General features: G+C 36.8%; 1 non-coding gene across 1 annotated transcript; it reads left to right on the plus strand.

Annotated features, from left to right (window-relative positions):
* Positions 1-342: 342 nt before the first annotated feature.
* LOC143625593 (small nucleolar RNA snR37) lies at positions 343-673 on the plus strand. The gene has a single exon (XR_013152300.1). It is a non-coding gene; the product is annotated as a small nucleolar RNA snR37 (small nucleolar RNA).
* The last annotated feature ends 5119 nt before the right edge of the window (positions 674-5792 follow it).

Genomic DNA, 5792 nt, shown 5'->3' on the forward strand with positions numbered 1-5792 from the left:
CAAACATCTTGGTTTCGTTTCGTGGGGATGACCCGAACGACCGTTTCTCCCGTGTTCGAGGCACCCATGTTGACGGATGAAGCAGCACTTTGGGAGGCCATGATAATCGACTACGAAATAAGAGCGTATGGAGTGGTAATGTGGTATAATTGAGCGTGAGATAACAAAATAATCGCGTATGTAATAAACGTTTAGAGCGTTTGGAGTTGTATAATCGAGTGTGATCTAACCAATACCCAACCTAAGCTATATATAGATGTTTGTGGGGGTAAAATGGGAAAAAAAAAACGGTCAAAAATAAGAAAAAACGGCTATATGGCCGTTACTCAACGGGAAAAAACTGGTTTTTAACCGGTTAACCGGTTTTTTTATAACGGTCAAAAACCGGTTTATAAAAAAACCGGTTAACCGGTTTTTCTAATAAACGGTTATTAAAAAAACCGGTTTTTTAAAAACCGGTTATTAAAAAAACCGGTTAACCGGTTTTTTTATAAACCGGTTTTTGACCGTTATAAAAAAAACCGGTTAACCGGTTAAAAACCGGTTTTTTTCCGGTTTTTTAAAAACCGGTTATTAAAAAAAACCGGTTTTTTTTAAAACCGGTTATAAAACCGGTTTAGGCTCCAAATTGTGTAACCGATATACAAACCGCCGGTTTGTAAACCGGTCAAACCGGTTTACAAAAAACCGGTTTTCTTAAAAACCGGTTTCCGGTTTAAACCGGCAAACCGGTTCGAGGACCGGTTTTTTTGACCACCTCTACCCTCTATCATGCCATGATCGGTTCTTTAATGTATTTAACGGCTTTCGCCCTGATATTATGTTTGTTGTTTGTCTTTGTGCTAGGTATCAAGAAAGTCCACGAGTGACTCACCTAGCTGCGGTCAAGAGAATGCTTTAGTTTTTCACAGGAAATCAAGACATCGGGTTGTGGTACCCCAAGGATGATACTTTTGATCTTACTGCTTATTCAGACTCGGACTATGGAGGTTGCAAGATCAACTTCAAATCAACGACTGCAGGATGTCAATTTTTAGGAAACCGACTTGTTTCCTAGCAGTGTAAGAAGCAGACAACGGTATCCACTTCAACCGCCGAAGCTGAGTATGGTGCATGATGTCAGTAGTTCAGTATCTTGTGTTTGTCTGTGTCTGTAATCAATTAGTTTATTCGTTTCATGTTAAATACTGTTTATTGTATGTTCGCTATTGTTTAGACGAACTTGGGGATTAGCGAAGTTATGACAACTTCGCCTAGTATGTTAGGCGAAGTTGTCGAGGTTTATAAATACCTTAACTTCGGCTATTTGGTTTAAGTTTTTTTTTTTAGAGAACGACTGGTTTTAGTGATCTTTTGTATCACGGGTTGGCTTTTGCAATATATCAAGTTTTACAGTATACCTTCATGTGTTTTATATAAATATTCAACGTGTTATTTGTTTCGACACTCGTATCGTATAGATGGGGATTCCGCACCCTCGTGTTATGAGATACTCCTGTGTAGATCAACCTACCAGTGGTATCAGAGCCTTAGGCTCTTATGCTATGGTTCGAGATCTGCGTTTTGATGTTTCTGGCCCGTTTCTGATCGATTTTTGGCTGAACAGCCGTTTTGGCGAAGTTGTCGCTAAAATTTTAGGGTTTTGGCGAAATTGACTTTTTTGGCGAAGTTGACTTTTTGGCGAAGTTGACCTTTTTGGCGAAGTTGACTTTTTGGCGAAGTTGACTTTTGGCGAAGTTAAAAAAAAAAGTTGTTTGGAGTTTTCGTCTGTATGGCCAGGTGTACACGATTATTGTGAGACCAAAAATGTTATTCCAACAAAGAGAGACAATTGGTATCTCTTGGTCTTACGTGTGAACAAATACGGGTCAACTCTGGATATGGAGTTGAAGTTGCGAATGGGATATTGATTGAAACTGGACATTGACACATATTTGGGTGTTTTTGGGCCAAGAAATAAGTGTTGTTCGAGGTTGACCAACTGAAGAAAGTCAAATTTTGTTCGGGTTTTCGTCATTACTGGATTGCGTTTAGAGCATATTATTTATGTTATTTTCAAGGCGTTCGAGAATTGGATCCTGAAAACGTGGGATACGAGCATCTGGGATGCTTGTTTATTAAGGTGAAAATTTTGGAACAAGTTGGATTTAATCGGGAATTAAATTGTTTAAGTTCTTGATCATTATCCCTGTTGATTGAAGATGCTTCGGATTTATTAATGGTCATGTGTGTTAGATTCTGTCAAGGTGATTTTGTGATGAAACTGATCACTTGATGTTGAGTAGTTGAAGATTGAACCTTATCTTACTATACAATTCCGACTAGTTGGGTGAAGTTGTGGAGGGAGCACAACTTCACGTGTTAGTGAAGTTAGATGAACTTCACGTGTTAGTGAAGTTAGGAACAACTTCACGTGTTGGTTGAGATGATCGATTAGGCATGGGCATGCAGGTCAAAGATCTCGATTGATATAGTTCGGAGGAGCTTACACTAATGGAGAGATCTGATATGGAAGACGCCGGGTGATTGGTAGATTTGTGGAGCTACAAGACAGTTTCAAACACGGCTGGTTGAAGACAGGATGGATGTTGCATGTATATGTTAAGTTCAAGTTTGAAGATCACAGTGCAATCAAGTCCTACCAGAAGAAGAAAACAGAAGATCATCAGTTAAGGGAGTGTCTGTTGGTGCATGTTTGTAACAGATGATCTTTTGTGTTTGTTAGAATTAAGAGCAACGGTTAAAGGGGAGTCTGTTGGTGCATTTTGTGACCTTCGCTATGCAATTCTGACCAGCGCAGACGAAGTGGTGAAGTTAGAACAACTTCACCATAGACGGAGTTAGAACAACTTCACCATAGGCGAAGTTAGACAACTTCGCCTACAGGCCCAAGCCCAAGCCCGCGAAGTTGGTTATCTATATATATGTGTGTCTTGTTTAGGGTTTTGTATCCAGAAAAGTGAGAGTGTTTTGTGTAGCTGTCATTGTCTAGAGAGAAACCGAGAGGGAGAGTCGTGTGGGATGGCCCGAGGTAGAGCTCACCTCGGGTCGGCCGTGTCTTTGTTTTTGTTTGGTATGTAACGTGGTTTGGTTATTATATAAAGGATCTGCAGATTCGTTTATCCCATCCGTGTGTTTGTTTATGTGTAATCGTGTTCTTCGTCCCTTACACCATTAAACGAGTCTAGGAGGATTCCGCACTCCTAGACCTCGTGCGGATTTCATATCGCATACGTGGAGATTCCGCACCCTCGTGTTACGAGATACTCCTGTGTAGATCCGGCTGGGAACCTACAAAAATATTGTGTTTTTAAAGTATGTATAGAGAAAAACCAAAAAGATTTTTGCCTGCGTTTGCTGAAAATTATGTCAATTATCTACATTTGAAGGGCATGTACGTGTATATGTTTGGTCCTGACATTTACTTGTAAATGTTCAGGTTAGCCATTTACCTGATAATAGAAAATAATTGGGGCGTTCGTTATGCGTTTTTAGATTATTTTCTCGCTGAAATTTATGTCGGTTATTTAAGTTTGTGAAGCATGCGTGCATGTCTTGGTCCTATTATTCACTTGTTGAATTGATAGAATAGCCATTTATTTATAGACTTAAGTTAACTGGGGCGATTAAATTTATTTTTATTTTGTTTTTTTATGCTACTCAAAATTTTAAGTTTTTGAAACAAAAACAGAAAATGATATTACATTGATTATCTTGACTCCAAATCCAGCAAAAAGTAAGCTTAACAAACTGTGTACTTAATTGCATTGGTGCATTGGTAAGTCTTAAAACAACCTAGTAGAGTAAAGTATGTGATATAAACATAAAGAAACGCCAAATTGAAAGGGGTGTTAGTCTCTAGCAAAAGCTTAACAAACTGTGTACTTAATTGCATTGGTGCATTGGTAAGTCTTAAAACAACCTAGTAGAGTAAAGTATGTGATATAAACATAAAGAAACGCCAAATTGAAAGGGGTGTTAGTCTCTAGCAAAAGTTTCGGTGAGGATGACAAAAATGTAATAACCAGTCATACTCAAGCCTTATAGTTGTTGATCTCCAAAAATATAATAAAGCAAATAACAAGCGTTAGGATTCTGGACACTGTGAGTCTTTATGCGGCTTAATCATCTGAGTATTCATAAGCATGAATATTTCACTCGCTTCCTTGAGCAAACCCAAAGTCATTAAACTTGATCATTGCTGTACTTAGTACAAACTTCCAAATTACTGACTTGATCAAAATCCGTTGTTAGTCATACATTTGTTCCTCCCTTGCGCGCGTCTTAATACCATTAAGAAACGGACCCAGGGGATACAATGTATGTAAGCCAACAGATGGACTCGTGCATACTCACTCACAGTAAAGGAAACTTGATGCATTGCTCAAAATTTCACAATTGGTATCAAAATTTTGATCAACACTATAATGGCAAAAATCAAATTAAGCTTGAACCGAGATTAGAGGCTGATAGTTTCTGATATTCGGGGCTTTAACTGAACCATTAAGCATATCACAAAAACACTAGAAAGTTTGTTATTAGATTTAAGTGGACAACAATACCAATGATCGACTTAACGCCAGTCATAATATCGCTGAAATATAAAACTGTGATGGAAGGGCACTTTGGTCAGTATGATTCTCTGCTCAAACTCAACAAAAACACAAAAATAAGTACTGCTTTTGTTAACTCATAGAAAACACAAAAAGATTGTTCAATTTCAAAATGTTCGGATACTTCTTTGTACATATATTCTTTAAAAATTTTTACAAAATACCAAAAGTATTCTATCTTTCATTCTTTACATATTATTTAATTTGTTAAGTTATGTTTCGAAAAAGAGAAACAGTTTTAATATATTCAATTATCGGGATAAAAGGTTCTCGGTAATTCTTTTAAGTTAAATCTATTTATTATTTAATTCATTTATTTATTTAAGTTAAAATTAAATAAATTTTTTAATTCGTTAAAAGTTAATTCGTTAAGTATGAATAACGAACTAGGTGATTCTTTAGCGAACTACTTTCTTGTTCGCTCACCCAATTCGCTTCCGCACTCTGTAACGAATCACCTCTACTTAGTTATACATAGTTAACGAATCAAACTACAATACATATCTTGTTCGCTATTCTGACGTAACGAATTGGAATAATTATTTACCTAATTCGTTATTTAAAATTCAAATGAATCATTTGATTCACCTTGGGGGTGTGTTAGGCTATATAGGACATAAACACGAATCGTCCATTCACTATTCACCATCTTTCTTCAACCTAAAGCACCCTTTTCAAAAATTTTCCTTTGATTTTCGATCTTCAAATTTTGACATTTCAAGGATATCATTGTGACACTAAGGTATAAACGATCACCACGATGTGATTTTCGTAAAAAATGATGGTGTTTTAATACACTAATTATGGACTTTTGTGTTCAAAGGGTTTTCCGTGTTCTAAACCCTAATTTATTTATGATATACTGTGTTAATGTTAATTTTTGGATTCATTGTGTTCGGAATGTGATTCTGAAACCCTTGGTAGACATTAATCGATGTTTGATTTTTGTTTGCTGGGTTGATTGAATGTGTATGTATTCGGGGTTTTAGGCTCTGTTTAACTCTTTGATTATTCGTATTCATTTCAAGGTGTTAAGCCTCAATCTTAACACCATGAGCTTCGTATTGTGATTCTGAGTTGGATAAATCTGTGGTTTTGGTTACTCGATGTTCTGTTTGGGATAATTGAATCTGGATTTGTCATATTGACCGTCGGTGTTCTTATGCTATTTTGACTTTG

Source organism: Bidens hawaiensis, unplaced genomic scaffold (assembly GCF_021521415.1).
Source record: "Bidens hawaiensis isolate Kalapana, Puna unplaced genomic scaffold, B.hawaiensis_p1.1 tig00004124_1, whole genome shotgun sequence".
In the NCBI taxonomy this organism is placed as follows: domain Eukaryota; kingdom Viridiplantae; phylum Streptophyta; class Magnoliopsida; order Asterales; family Asteraceae; genus Bidens; species Bidens hawaiensis.